This window comes from Rhinolophus sinicus, linkage group LG03, assembly GCF_036562045.2.
Source record: "Rhinolophus sinicus isolate RSC01 linkage group LG03, ASM3656204v1, whole genome shotgun sequence".
In the NCBI taxonomy this organism is placed as follows: domain Eukaryota; kingdom Metazoa; phylum Chordata; class Mammalia; order Chiroptera; family Rhinolophidae; genus Rhinolophus; species Rhinolophus sinicus.
The window spans coordinates 137,147,410-137,170,715 of NC_133753.1; the positions used below are offsets into that span (position 1 = coordinate 137,147,410).

General features: G+C 34.4%; 1 protein-coding gene across 6 annotated transcripts in view; it reads left to right on the forward strand.

The window, feature by feature from the left end:
- The window catches only part of KIAA0825 (KIAA0825 ortholog), a 358,526-nt gene that overhangs the window by 8,587 nt on the left and 326,633 nt on the right, over positions 1-23,306 (forward strand). For all 6 annotated transcript variants that reach the window (XM_074328707.1, XM_074328711.1, XM_074328710.1 and 3 more), the window contains exon 2: positions 11,713-11,860. The gene's annotated coding sequence lies outside the window, so the exon portion shown is untranslated. The remainder of the gene's footprint in view (positions 1-11,712; positions 11,861-23,306) is intronic.

Here is a 23,306-nt window from a genome sequence, read left to right on the forward strand (position 1 = left end):
AGGAATATTATATTGATAAAGTCTTAATTTTTACTAATACCAGTGAATAGCATTTTGCGTGCCATTGTCATAACATTCTTTACCCATTTTCTTGCTTTTTTAGATTTCAGCTCACCAACTATTTTTCATTTTTAAAGTGCAAGTTTTGTGTATAATTACATGATAACTTATTCCTTTATAATCTTTAAAAATATATCATTCTTTCATTTTCTCACATATAGTCATACCTGCCCTCAAAAATGCCTATATGCAATTAAGCAAAGGTGAGCTCTGTCCTCTGCTGTTTAGAGATTTGACTGGGAAAAGTTTGAAGTGGGCTGTTTACAAATGGAGCCCTCTTCTAGGCTCTTTTTGTGTTGCTCTGTACCCTGGTATCACTGAGACTGCCTGTGCTCATTCTTTTGATTCACTTGGCCTGGTCATGATCTTTCCGGGGCTTTCTCATTTATCTAACTCAGCAGTTCTCCAAAGTTCGGTTTCAGGAGCCTTTAATGCTGTTAAAAATGACCGATGATAACCTCAAAGAGTTTTTATATATGTAATTATATCTGCTTATATGTGTCATATTATAAATTAAAACTGATTATTTAAAAATAATAAAGCCATTAAATGGTAACAAATAGCATTACATTTTTTGTTTGTTTGTTTTCAAAGCAAAAGTTGAAATGGAAGAGCAGCACTGTTTTATATTTTTGCAAACTCTTTAGTGTCTGGCCTAATAGAAGAGAGCTAAATTCTCAGATCTGCTTCTGCGTTCATTCTGTTATGGTATGTTGTTTTGGTTGAAGTAAGTGAACAAAATCTAACCTCGTACAGACATGTAGATGGAAAATAAAGGAGTATTTTAATAGCTTTTTCAATAAAATTTAACAAGTGATAGTTTCTTAAGGTTTAATTACAATGTAGACTCTGAGATCATATTAGCTTTTTGTACTGTTACTTTAAAATCCCTTGGTCTATCTTAAACATTGAATGAATTTTTACAAACACATGGTTTTGTTACATAATGCATTGGCCATATGGAAAATATTTGATCCATTGAGGTATGCTGATCTTTCAAATCTTAATACATTTCATTATACAGTATCAAAAAAAAAATCGCATTTGTTAGTATCACCAGAGGTCTCATCAGGAAAATCTTAAAATATTGGGAAACTATCCATCTGACAGTATACCAATTTTCCAAAATTCTTATTTTTGCTTTGAAAGCTATGATTTTATCAATGGCAAAAAATAATGTCTAATGTTTCCCTTGAAATGTCAGTCCAATTTAGTTGTTTTTGAGAAAATCTGTGCTATACTCAAAGGTTGAGTTAATAGAAGTACTAATTTGTACTGCCTCATCAAATACATTATTAAATGAACCTGGCATTATTTTTATTCCAACTGTATGGTAGTGAAAAACTATGACTACTGTAGTAGGCAGGGTAACGTTCCCCCAAAGATGCCTACATCCCAATCCCTGGAATCTGTGAATATGTTACATTATATGCCAAAAGGAAATTAAAGTTGCTAATCAGTTTACCTTAAAATTGTGAAATTATCTTGGATTATTCAAGTGGGTCCAATTCTCAAAAGTGGAAGGAGGAGGCAGCAGAGGAATTCAGAGTGATGCAGTATGAGAAGGACTCAACCTCCATAGCTAGCTAGAAAAAGGTGGAAGTGGGCTAGGAGCCAAGGAAAGACAGCAGCCTCTAAAAGCTAGAAAATGCAAGGAAACAGTGGATTCTCTTCAACCTCCAGAAAGGAATGCAGCCCTGCCAACCATTGTTTTTAGCTTAGTGAGATCCATTTCAGACTTATAACCTAGAGAACTGTAAGACAATAAATTTGTGTGGTTTTATAATAAATGTTTGGCAACTTATTACAGCAGTAACAGAAAACTAATACAACTAATACAGGTGGGGACTACACTTGGTGCTAGCTAGGGCATCATTGCTTTTGCACTATTAGTACAAATGTCAACCCAGTGAAACGGCATATTATTATGAAAATAGTTTTGACCTTGGGAACCCCCTGAAAGAATATTGAAGCTCCACCAGGAATCTATGTACCACACTTTGGGATCTCTTACACACTTTTTGTACTCCCTCTGTGTCAACCAGTAGCTTAGGTACTGGAATGCAAAAATAAAGAAAGCACAGCCCCTGTCTTAAACAGATTATAATCTAGTGGTTGAGAGAGAGGTAAGCAAATCGATAGTTGCAGATAGCATAGAGAGACCTTTACATTCTCACTTAGCAGTGTATGGGGTTTCAATTTCTCTACAGCCTCCCCAACACTTGTTATTGTTTATATTTTGTTTATAGTCATTTCTAGTGAGCTATGAAGTTGTATCTCATGTGATCTCAATGTGCAATTATCTGATAACTAATGATACTCAGCATCATTTCATGCACTTATTGGCCATTTTTATTTCTTTGGAGAAATGTATATTTAAATCCTGTGCCATTTTTAAATTGAATTATTTGTCATTTTGTTGAGCTGTAATAGTTCTTAAAATATTCTAGTATACTATCCTATCCTTTTATCAGATATTTGATTAGCAAATATTTTTTCCCATTCTGTAGGTTTTTTTTTTTTTCCTTTATTGTTGGTGACCTTGGAAGCAGAAGTTTTTTTTTAATTTTCATGAAGTCCAACTTATCTAGATTTTTTTTTTCTTTTGTTGATTATGCTTTTGGTGTTTTATCTAAGAAACTATTGCCTGATCTAAGGTCAAGAAGATTTACACCTATGATTTCTTCTAAGAATTTTATATATTTTAGTACTTACATATTTAATACTGTTGGATCAATTTTGAGTTAATATTTTTGAATGTCTTGATGAAGGAAGCTGACTTCATTCTTTTGCTTGTTGCTGTCCAGTTGTGTCAGCAACATTTCTTTAAAAGACTAATCTTTCCCTATTGAATTTTCTTGAAACCCTCATCAAAAATCAATTGGATATTGTATAGGTTTATTTCTGGACTGTCAGTTCTATCCCATTGATTGCATGTCTGTCGTTATGCCTATCCTATCACACACTCTTGTTTAACGTAGCTCCACAGTAAGTTTTGAAAAAGGGGAAATGTGAGTTCTCTAACTTTGTTCTTTTTCAAGATCCTTTGGCTATACTGGGTTCCTTGCCTTTCTATATGAAGTTTAAGATCAGTTTGTTTATTTTTGCAAAACAGGCAGCTGGGATTTTGATAGGGATTACATTGAATCTGTAGAAAAATTTGGGAAGTATTGCCACTTTAACAATATTAAATCTTTCAATCCATAAACATGGACTTTTATTTAGGTCTAATTTAGTTCCTTTCAATGATGTTGTATAGTTTTCAGTGAACAGGTCTTGCACTCCTTTTGTTAATTTTTTCCTAAATGTTTTATTCTATTTGGTGCCATTGTAAATGGAATTGTTTTCCTAATTTCATGTCCAAATTATTAATTGCTAGTATATAGAAATGCTGTTGATTTTTGTTTTTTAATTATATCCTGCCAACTTTGTTGAATGTATTTATTAGCTCCAGTAGTTTGGATTTTTTGTTTGTTTTAGAATTCCTTAGGATTTTCTACATACAAGATCATGTCATCTATAAGTAGATAGTTTTACTTCTCCCATTCCAATATGGATGCCTTTTATTGACTTGCCTAATTGTCCTGGCTAGAACTTATAGTACAATGTTGAATAGAAGTGGTAAAAATGGACATTCTTGTCTTGTTTCTGGTCTTAAGTGCAAATCTTTCAGTGTTTCACCATTAAGTATGAAGTCAGCTGTGGGTTTTTTGTAGATGTCCTGTATCAGGTTGATGAATTTCCCCTCTACTCCTAGTTTGTTGAGTGTTTTTATCATGAAAGGTTGCTGGATTTTGACACATTCTTCTCTGCATATATTTAGACCATCGTGTACCTAGTTTTTGTCCTTTATTCTGTTAATAAGGTGACTTACATTGAGTCATTTTCCCGAGTTGATTCAACCTTACATTCCTGGGATAAATTCCCACTTTGTTGTGGTGTATAATTCTTTTTATTTATTGCTAGATTCAATATGCGAGTACTTTTGTCTCTCTATTCCTAAGGGATATTGTTCTATAGTTATTCTTTTGTGTAATGTTTTTGTCTCATTTGGTATCGGGATAATATTTGCCTCAGATAATGAATTGGGCATTTGGGCTACTGTTTTTTGTAAGGATTTATGAAGGATTTGTGTTAATTCTTTTTTAAATCTTTTGGTAGAATTCACCAATGAAGCCATCTGGCCCTGGGTTTCTCTTTGACAGAAAATTTTTTATTATTAATTCAATCTGCTTATTTATTATAGGTCCACTAATATACTGGGGGTGCCAAAAAAATGTATACACATGACTTGTATTCCTCTTTTGTTATTCGTATGTATTGAGTATCACAATTTTAATACGGTTTTTTCCTTTCTTAAAATATGTGTACATTTTTTTTGCATCCTCTGTATGTAAATATATATATACATGTATGTATACATACATACATGTATATATGATCTTCAGTCATTTTAGTACTTTATATCTTTCTGGGAATTCGTTCATCTAGGTTATATAATTTGATGATTATGAATTGTTTATAGTACACTTTTATAATCTGTTTTTTGTAAGGTCAGTAATAATGTCCCCCCTTTCATTACTAATTTTAGTAGTAATTTGAGTCTTCTTTCTTTTTTTTTTTCAGTCTAGCTAAAAGTTTCTCAGTTTTGTTGATATTTTCAAAGAATCAACTTCAGTTTCATTATTTTCTCTATTGCTTTCCCATTCTCTTTTTATTTATTCCCAACCTAACTGTATTGTTTCCTTCCTTCTCCTTGCTTTGGGTTTAGCTTGCTCTTTTTCTAGTTTCTTAAGGTGGAAGGTTAGGCTACTGATTTTAGATTTTCCTTTTCTAACACAGGCATTTAGCCTGTAGTTTCATGCTCTTATGATGTGTTTGTTTGGTGTTATCAGGGTAATGCTGTCATAATGAGTAAGGAAGGTTTCTTTCCTCTGCTTTCTGAAAGTCTGTGAAATGTTAGTATTATTACATTTTATTTGCTTCATAGAATTCACCAGTGAAGCCCTTGGGACTTTCTTTGTGGGAAGATTTTGAATTACTAATATAATTTCTTTTCTTGTTTTGAGTCTATTCCATTTTCGCATGTCATCTTAAGTCAGTTTTAGTTATTTATGTCTTTGTAAAGAATGTCCATTTCATCTGTATGTCTACTTTGATAGCATAAAGTTGTTCATTGTGTTGTGTTTTAATCCTTTTGATTTCTGTGTGGTCAGTAGTGACATCTTTTTCATTCATTATTTTGGTAATTTGTGCCAGTTTTCTTTTTTATCTTGATCAGTCTAGCTAAAGGTTTGCGATTTTGTTGCTCTTTTCGAAGAACCGACTTTTGATTTTATTTTCTCTATTGCTGTTTTCTATTTCTTTTCTTTATGCTGTAATCTTTGTGTTGCCTTTCTTCTCTTTGCTTTGAATGTGATTTGCTCTGCTCTTCCCAGTTTCCTAAGATTTAGTCTTAAGTTACCTATTTGAGACCTTCTTTTCTGATACAGGTGAAAATATAAATTTCCTTCTAAACACTGCTTTTTATGTATCCCATAAAATGTGATATGTTGTGTTTTCACTATCATTCTGTAAAAAAAATATTTTCTGATATCCCTTGTGATTTCTTTTTTGACTTACTGTTATTTAGAAGTGTATTCTTTAATTTCCAAATATTGGGGCTTTTCCAAGATTTCTTTTTGCTTTTGATTTCTAATTTAATTCTGTTGCACTTGAAGAACATTTTATGATCACATTCCTTTTTAATTTATGGAGAGTTGTTTTATGATATGGCATATGGTCTATTTTGGAAAATATTTTTTAGCCTTTGGAAAAATGTGTATTCTCCTATCATTGAGTGGAGTAGTCTATATACGTGAATTAGGATGACTAGGTTGACAATATTCAAATCTCTTATTCTCTTACTGATTTTCTGTTTAGTTCTATCAATTATTGAGAGCAAAGTTTTGAAATACCTAATTATAACAAATGATCTATTCTTTCGATTCTGTCATTTTTTGCTCAATTGATTTTGGTGGGTGGTTTTAGGTGTATATACATTTACAAGTATTGTATCTTTCTGATGTATTTTCCATTTTGTCATTTTGAAACATCATGTTTTTCTCATATACTATTTCTTAAAGCCTGTTTTGTCTAATGTTGGTGCAATAATTCCAGCTCTATTATAGTTACTATTTTCATGGCATATCTTTTGCCATCTTTTTACTTTCAATCTATTTTTGGTATTGAATGTAAAATATGTCTCTTACCATGTTTCCAAAAAAATAAGACTGAGTCTTATATTAATTTTTGTTCCAAATGATGCATTAGGGCTTATGTTCAGGGGATGTGATCCTGAAAATCATGCTAGGGCTTATCTTCCAGTTAGGTCTTATTTTCAGGGAAACACAGTATAGATAACACAGTTGGATCTTGCCTTTTTATCGAGTCTGGCAATTTCTGCTTTTGGTTGAGATGTTTAGACCATTCACATTTAATGTACTTATTGGTATGGCTAGGTTTACATCTTCTATTATGCTTTGTGTTTAGATGACTTTTGTCTTTTTTATTCCTTTCATCTACCTTGGCTGCCTTCTTTTTCATTAAATAAATATTTTTAGTGTATGCATATTTAAATTTCTACTGTAACTTTACCTTTCAAACAGTTATTTTATCAGTGTTTGCTCTAGAGAATACATTCTACATCGTAGTTTACCACAACCAACTTAATGCCATCCAGGCAATACCAACCTAATTTTGGTAAAATATAGAAACTTTGTTGTAATGTAGTTCTATTCCTTCTTCCTCTCCCTGCTATTATTGCCATATGTATTAAATCTCTATATGTTAAAAACTAAGCAATACGTTGTTATAGTTATGGCTTTATGCAATCTACGCCTTCTAAAAAATTCAATGAGAAGAAATGAGATAATATTTTACAGAGTCTTTCATATTAACCCAAATATTTACCATGTTATTACCATCTGCTGTCATTTTCTTTCAGCCTGAAGGATTTCATTTGCTATTTCTTTTAAGATAGGTCTGCTAGCAACAAATTCTCAACCTTTATTTTGTATTCTGTTTTAAAAATGATGGCTTTTTTTTCCCTTCAGTTTAAAGGATAATTATTCTTGATATGGAATATTTGGTGGATAGTTTTTTTTTGTTGTTGTTGTTGTTTGTTGTTGTTTTTTTCTCCCCCAGCACTTGGAATTTCTCATTCCACTGACTTCTGGCCTCCATTATTTCATTGATCCTTACCTATATGTGATGAGTTACTTTTCTCTTGCTGTTTTCAGTTTCTTTGTCTTTGTCCTTTAATAGTTTGATTATGTTATGTCTAGACACCGGTCTCTTTATATTTGTCCTACTAGGGATCCGTTGAACTTCTTTGATGAGTAGGTTGATGTTTTTCGTCTAATTCAGTTTGTTTTTGTCCCTTTTTTCTTCATAGATTTTTTCCATCCCTTTATCTGTCTCTACTCTTTTGAGGATACTATTACATGGTTTTTGATATGGTTATGATTGTTCCAAATGTCTTTGAGTCGTTGCTCATTTTTTGAAAATTCTTTTTTCTCTCTGTTCTTTCATATTGGGTAATTTATATTAAATGTCCTTAATTCATCAGTTCTTTTTCAAGTCATTTTGAATCTGCCGTCAAGACCCTCTAGTGAATTTTCTTTTCATATGTTGTACTTTTCAACCCCCAAATTTCCATTTTGTTCTTTTAAAAAAATCTCTCTCTCCTTATTAAAAATATCTATTTTTTATTCATTATTGTCTTACTTTCCTTTTATTTTTAAAATATGGTCATCTTTGGTTCTTGGAACATATTTATAATAGCTGCTTTGAAGTCTTTGTTTAAATCCAACATCTAGAGACACTCAGAAGGTTACTATTGACTGGCTTTTCTCTATTTCTTTGCATGCCTCATAGTTGCATGTGGAAAACTGGATATTTTAGATCATATATTGTAGCAACTCTGGGTTCTGATATTTTAATCCCTGAATGTTGTCATTGCTTTGTTTATTTGTTGGTTTCTTTGTTTAATCATTTGCCTAAATTTAGTCAGTGGCATTAATCTCCCCTGTGATGTGTGGCCATGTGACCACTGATGTTTCTGTCTTTTTTTTTTTTAAGATTCTTGTTTTGAGTTTTACATTTGGCTTCCTAGGACTTGCCCCTGTGTCTGTGTAGCTTCAATGATAAGCTGATGGTTGGATAGTGGTTGTGCTTAAACACTTCAGGTCAATAAATCGTCGCTCATCTCCCCATCGATCTCTGGATTAACAGAGGAATGCATTTAAAGTTTATACTGTTTTCAATTGTGTCCCAGCTTTTGCTTCCACTGGGCTCTTTCACATTTCCTCTGTATAAGTGATCCTCCAGCCTCAGGAATGTATGGCTAGCTTTGTTCCTCTCCAGTCCCCATTGCACATACTCAGGCTTAGCCAAGAATATGCTTGCTCCAACTATGGCCATGACCTTGGACTAATGGAGCTGTTGGCCCATCCTCCTTGCCTGCTTCAAGATCATCACTTACTGTGAAACACTACTGGGCATGAACATCACCTGCCACTCAAACTCAACTGAGCCCCCTTTGATCTCAGCAGAGACATTTTCAGTCCTGAGGCTCTTCCCCACCCTGGAAGAACCTCTGTACTGACTGAGCTGGGGTTGGTGGTAATGGGAATAACTCCAGGGTCCAGAATGCCACAGGGTCCTACTGTCCTTCCCTAAAGATTAGCAATTTTCCAAATGTGAATATCTCTCAAACTGTTATATTCCTTTAGTCAGTTTCTAGAGTACTAAAATCGTTGTATTTGTCAATTTTATTTAGCTCTTTAGTTTCTTGTTTGGAAAAATATTTGTTAGTCACACTCAACCATAGCTGGGAGTCCTGCTTCTGGTCTTGTATTATATATGCATTTTTTTCTTTATTCTCTTAGGATGTTGCAAATTTTACATGTTCTATTAATCGGTTTATCTCTGTTTTCTTTGAGATAAATTTTTGTTTTACATTGGTCTCAAACGTGAAGAAAAATGTTTTCTTCAAATGCTCAGTGGTCCTTGGCTGTGCATTCAATTTAGAAAAGAGAAAATAAAATTGCTGCCTGGAAACTGTATTTGGCAGACACTGTTTTGACTGGCATGGGCTTTAGGGTAAGCAGGAGGAAAACCATGAGTGTGCTGGAAGTCAGCTAAAGGCCAGAATGAGGCAGGCTTCTCTTTGGGACACCGATATACATATGTGTTCCCTAGATTTCTAGACAGTTTTCATTAATTTCCTCAAACACAATGCTTCTCCCATTTACTAATTTTTTTTTCTTATTCGTAGTTAGCCATTTAACTATGAATAACAACAACAAAAATAGTAGTTGCCTGTACAAAACGTTAGGGGAGGGAGATTCAGTATTTCTTGGACAGCGTTTCAATTGATTGCGTAATTTAACTTCTCTTCCTACGCCACACTTCTGCCAGGAATACCCGGTCATCCCTTTAATCGCAGAGCTCTCTGCACACATTCTAGAATTTGGCTTTTTCCACTCTGTTTCTTCTGCGAACACTCATTTATTTGTCTTACCTTGTACAAATTTGTAGGGAGGGCTCTCAGTCTCTTCACTGTTACAGGTTTACATCCTCTCCCTTCACCTCCAACACACACCTTTATTGTCTTTTTAAAGGGATCTCTGGAGGGAAACGGAGAAAAATATACACTGATTGATTCTCCTAATCAAAAATTGTGTGCATATGTTTATAAGCGGGTGTACATGCTGTCCTGGGTCCTGTTTTCACTTCTCCATTTAAGCATTTTTTGCATTGCTATACTTTTTCATAATTACTCTTTGTCATGGATTACGAACACATTTTAAAGAAATAATTTGTTGCATTTTTATGATGATTATGGTTATTATGTAGTTACTGCCTTCTTCTCTTTCTTTACCCTTTTTTCCATCCCACCATCATGCACATTTACCTTTCTTCAGGTAACCAATTTTAACAACATTGACAGTTTGTGGAACAGTAAGTTAATTTTTTCCTTTGATCAAGCTGATTGTGTGAAAGCTATCAAGAAGGACGATTCGCCCTAGAGCAGGCTGACATTGTCATCAAAAAAGTAATTTCAGTTATTTATGGGTTTCCCAAGAAATCATGTGATTTCAGCTACGGAGTGGAGGTGATATGTTGTAGCTCTTCAATGGCTTCCTAGCATTGACATCTCCACCTTAGTTCTTAGATGAAACTGAACCATTTTCCTCTTTTTAATTCCTGTTTCCTCTTTTGTTCAAATTCAGTTTCCAGAGAGGCCAAGTTGTCAGTGAGGGTTTTTGTCTTTCTGGTCAAATATCATCTGGAAGTCAGCTTAGGATAATGCATCTTAGTAATATTTAAGCACTTGTGTATCAGACACCAGAGAAAGGCCAAAAGTATCAAGACAATGATAAATATCAGAAGAAACACTTGGAACCTTCATCTCAGTTTTCTAGTTGACGTAGGCTTAACCAAGAGATCAGTTTCACTGAATATAGATGACAAAATAGTCTTTTCTATTAAAAAGTACATTTATTGTATTTTTTCATTTAGTAAAGCAAGATATACAAATAAAAAGTATAAGTTTTGCAATGAAGCAAAACTCATTATTTGTACATTATGGAAAACTACAGAAAAAATAAGAATAAGACTTCAGCAAATATTCTAGATAAAAACATCAATATACAAAAATTATACAAGTGCATATATACATAAACAAAAAAATGAAAAAGTTTGTGCAAAGAGATATTATTTAAACTAACATTCAAAATATGAAGTGCCTAGGAATACATCTAACATAAGAAGAGACATGCAAAAATCCCCTGGGGAAAATAGTAAAGCATTACTGTGTGACAAGACCTCAATAAGTGGAATGATATACAATTCACGTGGCTTGGGAAACCCAACGTTTTGCAGATGCCCAATTTGATCAATGCAACCTCAATCAAATTTCAGTCTGTTTTAGTGGGCAGTGGAGAATACTTGACAAAAGATTCTAAAATTATATGGGAAGACAAAGGGCCAATAGCCAAGAATAACAACAGTGTACTTTAGTGAAGGGAAAGAAAAACAGGCTGGTAGAAACTTACTCGTAAAAGTATAGTCCATGGACCCACAGCATCGATGGCACTACCTGGGAGCTTGTTAGAAATACAGAATCTCAGACCCCATCCAATCCCAGATCAATGGAGTTAGAATCTGTTTTAACTAGATAACCCGGCAGAGTGGGGGAAGATGGTTTTAAGAAACTGTTATGGAACCACTGGTAACTAAACAGGAAAGAAAAAGGTTATTGTATTGACAGGCATTGCTTGTTTTATACCATGTAATCATCCCTTAGTATGATCTATATTTCTTTAGGAACCTTTGAAAAATCAATGAAAATAAAAGGATGTTTTGAATATGTATTTTCCTAGGCACTTCTGTTATCCGTGTGCTTGTAAGTTGTGGATCATCTTGTTAACAAGCTTTTCTTAGGTGCTCCAACTTGAGCATGTCTTTATGTATTTCCAGCATCTCTTGGCTCCAGCTTGTACATCATAACCTAATGGTAATACTGTCACTACCAATGTAGATAACTAATGTGACTATGCCCCCTCCATTGTGGCATTGATAAAGTTTTATCTAATTATTTTATAGGTGCGTTTTGTGTATTTTGGAAAAAAATTCTGCTGAAGATACTAAAGCAAGGGCAGCTCTTTTACTGACAAATCAGAAGGAAATCATCTTCTACCCACTTAGGATTAGAAGACCAGCTCATTTTTAGAGTCTTCTGAAACAAAATTAGGTAAGAAGTATTTTTCTTCGAATTTTGAATAATTTGTGCTTTGACTCCTCAGTTTCCTTGAAGGCGTCTATAATTCTATTCCTTTGGCCTCTAAGAGAAATACAGTTTGCATTTTCCTTTAGGAAGTTAGTGTGTCAGCCAGCTGTCAGCCGTACGATGTACCTGATCCCCCATGTCAGGGGAAGCACAATTCAATTTTAAACTAAGTCTGCACCACAGTGCAGCAGGGCTGCCAGCATCTCTCTTTATGTTTCTTTCTTTGAAATTCTTCCTTCTCTCCAAACATTACAGTTTTATTTTTAAATCCTTTGTGTGAAATGAAACTACCACTAACTGACTTTGCTTGTCTTCAGTTAAAAATCAGTGAATTGAATGAAATAATCTGTAAGTATCTCTGCTACCCTTTCTCATTTCTAGAAAATAAAGTACCACTGCTTGTTTAACTTGTGACTTGTCTAAACATGTTGAAAGCATTGACTATCAGGCATAACACTCAGACTCTGAAAGGGAACTGTGACAAGTTCAGTCAAAAGGGAAAAGAGGAATAATTTATAAAAGGCACTGCAGATAATGATGCCAGCCAGTGATTTTAAAATGCATCCATCTCACCTCTTAATGAATTAGATTTGTCAACAGCAAATATTTTATGCACCATTCCTAATAAAAGTGGCACGCTAGGAATGCAGCACTTTGAGGTTCGCTTCTTCAAAGCTTTAGCGGTATCTTCAATTCAAAGGTGTTTTTTAATAATAGATATTAAAAAGTATATTTAAATAATATTAAGGTTGTGACACAAACACCACATGACAAAATTCCAGGGTTTCAAAGCACAGGCTGATATGCCATCACTATTTCACATAATAATGTTTTTTTTAAATTATGAGTATAACAGGCTGATTTGGGGATTGTGTGTCAGTTTAACTTTTAATATTCTTGTTGTTTTGGTTGGTGTCACAACCTTAACGTCAGCATTTCAAATAGGTTTCTACATTTTCTTTGGTTCAGGGTCATTAAAAAATGCCTATGCTAAATCTAAGAGGCATAAATAGGTCACACTGAAGTGAAATGCCTTGCTTCTTTGGTGTTGAGAGACTTAATACCTGCCTTGTAAGAGGAAAAAGTCAGTTCAGGCATATCGGTAAACTTCTGTTTCTCAGGAATTTGATTCAGACTAATATAAACCCAAATAACAAGACATGATGTTGATAGAATTCGGTTTGCACTCTATTCTTCCTGTACCTCACTAACGCTAACCGTTTGTTCTTAGTGGTTATCACCTCTGTAGATGTTAACCACAAAACTCACAATTGATCTTTTTTTCATTAGAAGTACAAATTAAACCTGATAATTATTTCATCGGAAGGATCCTTATTTGGTATAGTTGAGTATAGGTAAACCCTGCCTTAAAATCTTTCAGATGGCAGTCCTTTTTATAAAGCATTGTTATGCAGATTTTTTAAAATAAAATCTTGCTTTTCAAAGTAACAGTCGTTACTTGTGTTTACAAAATGTTCTCTTACCACAAGGGACATTAGAGGAGTAGCCAGAAGCATTCTGCAGGAAAAGAGCGAAAGGGGAGAGAGGAGGGAGAGACTAATCTGCTCATCCAGATTCCTCCCGTGTCCTTGATTCCTGTCTGTCAGGATCTGACAGGGCAGGTCTGCATTGCCTATCCTGAATCTAGTTTTAATTTAGAAAAATAAACATTAGACTCTATCTCACAGTTGTCTTTTTCAGCATCTATGTTAGAGAAACAAAAGATGAAAAGAGAAGCAAATGGTTTGTTGCTCTTTTCTTGCTGACTCATAAAGATACTGACAAACCCCAAACACTTCATAGCTCTCACCTCCTGGACTGAAGCACCAGGTTTTACCCTTCCTAGTTTTTTATCAATGACTGGACAAACATTAATCTTTCTTGTCTAGAGTACTCTGTTCCATTCCTTCTATCTCTTTGTTTTTCAAGCAGTTTTGAATTTGAGAAATTTCTGATAGTTTTCACTTGGGATGATGCTGTGAAATTATATCCTCCTTTATTGTCCTAGCTTCACTTTTCCTATCCATGGACCCTCCCATATCACATCATTATTAAATCATCACAATTCTGACAAGTGGTATTCTTTCTGAGTCCCAGTCCTCAACAATAGGAGGTAATTATGCTGCATTGTGTAATGATTTGAAAATGCATACAGTTGTCAGTGAAGGTTTTGGCTAAATTCTCCAAATTCATTTTAACTATAGTAGTGCCCTTCTTTGAACAAATTTTTAAATTGTTATTATTGTTCATACTAATACTAGTTCTAATTTCTGTTTGATAAAAATGAAAGTCTTTAAACAAAAATGCCTGTTTCTAAATTCAGAGGAAGCTATTCAAATAAATGAATTGGAACTCTATATACCTGCGATATAGAAATATTTTCTGTCAGAGAAACAAAATACTCTCTTTAAATATTGTAGGCCAAGCCAACTTCATGCAAATTCATTTAGAGCAGTTTCAGATTTATGTGTTTAATAAAGCTGGGTAGTGGATCTAACTTATGTATTTAATGTCCTTCAATGTACAGTGATGTTCTAGTGACTGGAAAAGAATAATCAAATTTTATTTCATGTTTCTGCTACATCAATAAATTCTGTAAATGGCTTTCTAATGGGATACGATATATGCTTTTAATAGTTTTCTGTAACATGAAGAGATAATATGTATTGAGTGCTTTCTATATGCCAGCGACTGTTCTAAGTACTATCCTTGGATTGTCTCATGTAATGCTCGTAACAACCCTTTCATGATCTCCCTATTTTATAGATGCAGGAGAGGCACATGAAGTAAATATTACAAAACTAATAAGTAATGGGTCTGGGATTCAAACACAAGTATTGTGACTCCAGAGCTCACACTCTAAGCCCTCACTACTAAAAATGTGGTCCACAGGCCAGCAGTATCTCTGTTACCTGGGAACTTGTTAGAAATGCAAGCTCTCAGGCCCCACCCCAGACCTACTGCAGATCTGCATTGTTAACAAGATTCCCAAGTAATTGGTACCTTAAAGTTTGAGAAGCACAGCTCTAAACCACTGTGCTATCTTGCCCTTTGAAACAGAAGTAAATATATTTTAAAATATATTTCTATTTTTATGCATAATGTTACTGAAATCCCATTTTTAAGCTATTTTGGGTGTTCTGATCATATATAAAGTACCTTATAATGAGCTCTAATAACTAAACATGAACAGGGATCCACAACAGAACCAAGTTAATCTTGAAATCAATTGTATAAAGCACAAGGAAAAAAAAAATCCCCGATTATAAAGTCTTTGTGCAGCAGCCGCTAACTACTTCAACATCTGAGACTTTTCTTAAATCATGGCACAGCACCTGCCTCTGAGTACAGACTCTAGAGACAGGCTGTGTGGATTCGAATCTCAGTTCCGACCATCACTGCGGGACCTCAGGAGAATTACACAGCTCTCTGTACGTCAGCTTCATCATCTGGTCTAAAATGAGGTCTCATCATGAGGTCTAGAATGGTACCTGTTTCACAGGATTGTTGTGAAGATGAAATGAGTTAATCCACGTCAAGTATTTAGAACAGGGCCTCAATGTGAGGTACACGAATAAATGGTTGCCCATTTATCGTTGTCATTAGCTACAATTCCCATCTTAGAATACAATAGATTCACATTTCATCCTTCTTGGTTATCATTGGTAATGAACAGACAAACATATTTGTTAGCAGAGCTCACCACATAAAAGCATATCTTGCTGAAAACTATCTCCCTGTGGCCCTTCCTGCCGGTGGGTTCTGCTAAATGCCACTGGTTTGTGGTATATAACCTTTTAAGTCCAATGAAATCAGTTCAAAATCAAAATGAAATGTGTTAACAGTATATTGAATTTTTAAATGTATGTGCCTTTAAACCGAATAAAGATAAGGATTGTAAGTTCATTTGGCCAACCACTTGCATAACCAATACAGCAAAATTAGATAGATGTTTGTTTGAAGGCTGAATGTTTCAAGAAACTTTCTTGTTTCCTTCTGAGTGAACACAATTCTGAAATTAATCCTGGTAGTTTCTAGGAGAATAATGATATGGTGTGTGAGGACTCACTTAACAGCTTTTCAAGAATACGTGTAATGTGGGAAGTGAGATTGCGTGTTCCTGGAAAGTACCATTTTTGAAAGCTGATTTGTGAAATGCGCTGAGAAAAAAACAATTGGTGTAGAGAATGCCCTGGGAAACTTAAACTACCTATTCCAGGACCCATATCCAGAGAGTTCCATTTACTGAGGCCTGAGATGAAGCCCAGGTATTTGAAATTTTAACCAAATAGCTGAGGCAATTCTGCTTAGTCTTGGACTATTCTTTAGAAACACTGCAGTAGAGGCAAAGACATGAATTGAAGAAAAGCTTTTGTTGACTACCCATTCCTTTTTGCAGCATTTTTCTCTTTGATACTCATTTTTTCCATCCTCTGACCACAGTTATTTTATCTTTTTTGGTCTTTCTCCTCACTCTTGTTACTGTTCCTCATGCCAATCCTAAATTTTCTGCCTTTTTTAAATTTTTTTAAACCCTCTCTCAAAGAACATCTCTTCTGGATTTATCAGTCATATCTTTGCAGATGATTTTGCAAAATGATCACAGAGGAGTCTTTGCCATATAAAAATCTCAGCCAAAATGCAGCTGCTGAAATTAATTTGGCAGATGTGGGCAACATTTTTTTTTAAAAAAATGGAAAAGGAGGGAGGAGAGAAGAATGAAAAGAACAGAATAGAAAATATCAAAACAAGTCTTATGGGTAAGGAATGTCTCATGAAGCTTTTGTGTAAGGTTAGATTGCAGTGCATTTTTTTAACTGGTGGGTCATACATCATCCAAAAAACTTGAAAGGTACTGTCTGAGTCTTGGTCTTCTGAACTTCAGTGTGACATTATGAGCACTAGGTTTTCTCATGCATTTTCTTTATAACTCCTCCATCTCTATTCTGGACATTTCCATTTATATAATCCACTCAGAATCATCATGTCTAGAGCTGAATTTGCCATGCCTCCTTAGCACTATTTTTCTCCTAAGATTTTAAAATCTATTCATAAACTATCATTCTGACATCCAGGTTAAAGTCTCAGAATTTCCTTTGCAATAATTTATCCTTTACTGCTTAAACTTCCCTGCACCTCATCTTGCCACCCTTGCCTATCCTTGGGCCCTAAACCAGCAGAAAAACCTCATAGGCAACCGTGGTAGTTACCCACCCCTCAGCTGGCTTCTTGAAGGCTAGATGCACATGCCCTGTGTGCTGTCTTTGGCTGCCTGCAGCAAGACTGCATGAGCCTCTGACAGCAAGCATGCCCCGCTCCTTATGATGACCACCTCTTTCTTAGCCACTACTGTCATCGTGGGTATTTACCTGCACTGACTTTTATTGTCCAGGTAGAGCCACACCATGGCTTTTACCCTCTGCTAGTTTTTAATGACATGTCCACAAGTTTTCTGTCTCCTAACATGACTTTATAATGATCATATTTTGGGTTGATTTCTCTGGGTCTAAAGTCCAAGCCTGTTGATGCCTGGGACATCCAACACCTGCCTGGTTTTCTTTCAACTATAATTTCCTGCCTCACTCAGCAACTCCAAGCTATCTACTTGTACCCTGGAAAGCAATTTCAAAAGCTATCTTTTATGGTCTCATGGCTCCAACCTCTTCCTATTCATCAGCACCTTCATCTGGATTAATTTACTATCCTCCTAATTGATCTTCCTATCTCTGTTCTTTCTCCCTACACTACACCATAGTAGCACCCAGTTTGATTAAGGATTTATAAAACACTAGTCATGTACTGCCTTAGTAAAAACAAAACAAAAAAACTGTGACTCTCTGTTCTGTACAGGATAAAATACCGATATTTTCCTCCTGGAGAAAAACAGGCCTTAGTATACCTCTTTAATTTTATCTTTCACTGTTTTCCTTCATGGATTGTCTGCTCTGCCTCCCCCAGACAGTCCCATTTATGCTCCAGGGTGTCCTCATCATTTCTATCACCAGGGCCTCCTGTTGGTGGTGGTTTGTGAGTCTGGAGCAGGTAACTGTGGCTGGGATTTAGGAGTGGGATCCCAGTACATACAAAGAAACCTCAAAATGGGTACCCAATTATATATTGGTCATATGCAAGTGAGTAAGAGCCCAGATTGTGGAAGAGGAGGGAAATAAGCAGGAGATGAACTCATTATTTACTTCTCAAGTTACTGTCTGGCTGAGGCTTCCTATGTCCTCCCTTCACTTGTTGGATCATTCCCACAATTGGAGAATGAACCTACATATAGCGAGAGATTAAATGTCTTCAATCATGGATCCTGTGAGGCTATGGATTTTGGAAGCTCGCTGGGCTCTCACCTATGGGAATTGCCTTTATCTTCCTTTTTCTTGGTGGATCGACTTCCCTTTCTCCATCTGCCCATATGGAACTTCCCACTGCAGGATTCTAGACCATTTGTTACTTGTACCACTCAATTGATACGAAATTAGCTAATGTTTTATAATATTTTCTTGTATTTTTATTTGTTTTTGCTTCTCGTGTCAAAAGTAAGAAATGCTCATTATAATAAGTTCAAATGAAAATAGAAGGTGACAAAGAGTAAAAATTCCCTTTCCCCATCCCTTTTTAGTTCCATCACCCACAGATTAGCACTGTTAATAGTTTAAGTATCTTTCCTGATTTTTTTGAAATGGTTTGTCTGTTTGTTCTGAAAGAATTATACTGTATCATGGTGTATATATAGTTCTACAACTTTTTTAAATAAAATAATATAGTTTTCTGGAAATCTTTCCATGTGATGCTATACAGAGCTAGATTATCAGTTTTTATAGTACTTAAGTTCCATTTTATGTTATATTGTTATTTAAAATAGCCTATCGTACTGACATCACATCATATATACAGTTTGCTCAGAGTAGTCCCATTTTATGCCTTTTATCATATTATTTCATCTGGTTCAGCATTTGTCTCAGGTTTTTCATTTTTTTGAATGATTATTTAATAGTTGCACGTAAATAAACTATGTTAGGTTTAGGTAGACCTATACTTTGTATTTCTACGTTCTAACATGATCTCATATGTGAGATGCCAGTGTAGTGAACAGAATTCTCACTTTAACATATGGTTAACTTGGCAATAACCCATCTCTCTTTTCCAGATCCTTTCCAGAACTAATACTATAAGCTAACACATCTTTTGCAAAAGCAGCATGAAGAGTGCTTGCTGATAAAGTAAATGCACTCTGGCATGAGCAGTTAGGTACAGCTAACTTTTTCAGCTTTTGGGTGATGGTGATGGCAGAAGTATTCGATGCTGCCACCTCTGCTGGCCACTCGATGTGCCAGCCAGTTGTGGTGACACATGCCCTGGTTCATGAATGGCACACTGTTCCCCAGCCTTTATTTAATCTTGCCATAGACTGAGTATAGTCCAAACTCTATTGCTACAAGGTTTTTTTTATCATATATCACGTGATATAAATCTATACCTACTTATTTATTTTATTGTTGGGTAATACATTTTTATTTTGTAATAACCCTTTCGGTGATGGTAATTTAAAACACACACACACACACACACACACACACACACACACAACAGTGCGCATTTAACAGTTAGAACTGAATTTCCTATGACTTGCTGGAAAGATTTAGTGTGTAACTCCCACTACGGGGGCTGTAACGACATCAATAATCACATGAAAACAAGAAGGCATCAGTCTCCTGAAGAAGAGCGACATCGCCTGCATAGCCTTATTTTAAGACTGTGCCTGCAAATACTACATTTTAATACTTAGCTGCAGAAGGTACATTTGTGTACCACTCTGTGAAACATGATTTTTCATTTAGATAAAGTGGTGGTTCTAAATTAATCTCATTTTCAGTTTCAAGTTTTCTTGTGCATACATGAAAGGTGAAACAATAGCTGTTAATGTATTGGCTCCATTAAAAGAATTTTATCAACAGTTAAATGCCAGTTTTACATCAGTATCATTGGATATTTCTAATTATAAAAAATCAGTTCTACTAATGGTTCAAGTTTCATGTCTAATTCATGGATTCAAAGTAAAGCGTTTAGAAATTCATTCTGTAAAAGGTAAAACACTTGACATTTTTGTGAATAGTATTATAAATTGAATTATAAACTGCATCATGATAAAATTATTTGGTCTTGCTAATATTAAAAATATGTTGTGGTGGAACATAACATAATTTTTTTTTTAAAATAAATATAGAACCTATGGAGAGAGCTAGGAATATGTTGTGATGCACATGGTTATTTATAATGGCATCCAAAAATCTGCAAAATATACCAATCTAAATAGAAGATGCAGTCATCAAAAAGAACAAATGTGTTTATACATACACTAGATGTCCAGCCTATAGATTTTTGTGATTAGACTGATGTTGAAGAAAACAAAAATAATTTAAACATGGATGCACTTTCTCTTTTTGGATTTTAGAAATGTTTGAGACGTTGAAGAATTACTTTGTAAATCGTTTTAAGTGTCCTACCAAAATATTGAATACTCTTGTAAAAATGTCCTCTCAATTTTGGTTGCAGTTTCTTCAAAACCTTTCAAAAATATTTAATCAAAGCATTAACAAATGGAAGGCAAAAAAATTCAGTTTATGTGAAGTTTTCCAGCAATTGCAATTATTGAAAACAAAGCTCACACAGAAGAAGACCTTGAAATGTATCTCCATGAAATCAAAGGGGGAATGGAACAAATGATGAAAACTCAAATGGTGTACAAGATTTAATTATGAAATTCCATTATTGTGTTTTGAAATATCTAGACTTATGGGGAAAATCTTTTCATGGAGCTCATCTTTTTAATTGAAAAAAATTATATTCTAGTTCAGAATGAAGTTAAAGGCGGAAAGCCAACAATTTTGCAGTATCCAAATTTAGCAAAACATTAAAAAATAATTATAAATATTTGAGTTTTTATTATTATTATTATTATTATTATTCCAAAAAAGTCACTGCAAGGAGGCCAAAAACAAACAAACAAACAAAAAAAACTAAAAATATTTAGGCTAAAATATGTTTTGCATTATTAAAATTAAGGATATTCTCCTTAATTTGCTATTAACTTAATAAATTTACCAGGTAGCTTAGCACCTAAAAAAGAGTGTATAGAAGAGTCAGTTAAAGGTACTAACAATTTAAAATTTACTAACCCTAAAATGCAACTTTGAAAAATATAAAAATAATATAATTATGTAAAAAAATGCATTCTTTAGAAAAGTAAAGTATCTGTGAGAGACAGATACAACTAAGAAATTGATTGATTAAAGTATATGAAAATGTATCAAGAATCATGTTTATATATTTTAATATTCAAATAATATAAATATTTTTTAACCTATATATTTATATAAGAATTTTTTGAAGGGCTGGTATTTATGAAAACAAAAATTTTTGAATATAATTATTCTATAGGGAATAGATATAATAAAACCACTTAATTGGTTAGTAAACATACATTTCAAGAATGTATAATTTTAATTATTTTCAGTACCCATTTTACTCTAAAAAAAAAAAATTCCTGTTTTGGATGATAAATTATATGGCCCTGTTTATATGCTTCATCCTCTTTCCCAAGTTCAATTTCCCCTTATTTAAATTGTTGCTTTATATTTGTACATGACTGTAATATTTGTACTTCAAATTTGTTGTTTCTAAAAACCCCACTTCCCCTACAAGCCCCTTCTTTTGATTTTTCTCTCACGAGGATGACTTTTCTCCTGGTCACTGAGACTTAAAATCTTGCTATAAACACCGATCCGTCTCCGTTTTACAAAGGTCACTCTGTTAATAGGACAGAGAATGACTTAGAAGGATATAATGCAATACATAGAGAGACTCTTTAGGAAACTGCTGCACTAATGCAGATGGTAGAGTTTGAATCTACACGGGAGCAATAGAAGGAGATGGATGGATATGAGAGATATGAGATACGACTGATCATTTCGCTATGCAATTGGGGAGATAATGTTGGAATGTGGGGGATGGCTCCCACATGTCTGAATTGAGTAAGTTGATAGTGGTACTGCTAGCTATCATAGGGACCTCAAGAGAAGAAAGAAGTTTCAGAGGAAAGATAATAAATAAGATTAGGGTCATGTTGAGTTTGAGGTGCCTGTGGGACATCCAAGGGAGTTACCCAGTATGGACTTGGATAGTTACAACAGGAGTTCCAACACACAGGAAGACATGGGATGTGGATGAAATTGTCCAGTCAGAAGGCCAAGTTAAAGAGAAAAGCAGCCTGTAAAGGAAACTGAGCTGTGGTGTCCAAGAGAGAGTTGGGGGAAAAGCTGCGCTCGAATAGCCAATGGATTGGCTTCTGGAGAAGGAAGAGCCTAGGACTAGTGTTAAGTATAGCAGATTGCAGGGAAGACTTCATGCTTGGCAATTGTGACGTTGTAATAACTGTACACAATAACGTGACATTGTGCGGTTGTGATAACTGTAGGAGGAATTCAGGCCTGGCTTAGACAGGAAATGTTCCCAGAAGTCGTTTACCACTTGAAACTTTTAGACTTAAGTTTAATAAACCATATTTAAAAGATATAATAGTCCTTAGTATAGTTTTACTCTCTAACTTCTAATACCCTTCTACAAACTTATTGGTCATTTTTACTCTGACTTTTTTGGAGTTTTACATTATGTGTACGATGGCACATTAATTCATATAGAGTAGAATTTTAAATATCAAGAACATCAGTTTTATTATAATTTGATACATAGAACTGTTCTAGAAAGTTGACTGTGAAATCAAGTCAATCCAAAACAATTTCAAAAAAATCTCTTTAGATTTCATTCTTAGAACCTGTTTCTCAGTGTTATCTTTGGGCAAAATTTTAACTTTTTTTACATTTTATTTTTACTTATTAGCTGTTACTTTTCAAAATTACATCAAGCTGTATTTTTAGACGTTATTTAGTAATTAAAACGTCTAATTTAAGTCGTTTTTACTCCTGCAATCTATGCCTCCACTTTATCTCTTTATATGATCATTTTGATCCCTCAGCTTTGGTATGTTTTATCTTTTAATGTAAAAATGTAGGGTTCTTTCATCACAATTACAGTCATTGGTCTGATAATCCTGTGAGTCAATCTACACAAAACAAGCTCATATCAAACTCCTGGCAGGTTCAGTTAAAATTAAAATGCATGCTCAACTGTAGAGATTGTCAAGTGTGGAAATAATATTTGTCCAGCTGGACAGCTTTCTTTTGTAGTTGCTAAATGAAAGTTGAGATTCTGTCTGCTCCTTGAAAGCTTCTGTGTCATGAAGGTAATTTGGACTGTTTGTGGTTTGACAGGGATTATTAAAATCAGATGAAGTGAAGGGAAGCAAGTGTGAGAAAGCAAAATTGACACTGACACTCTCTATTATTTG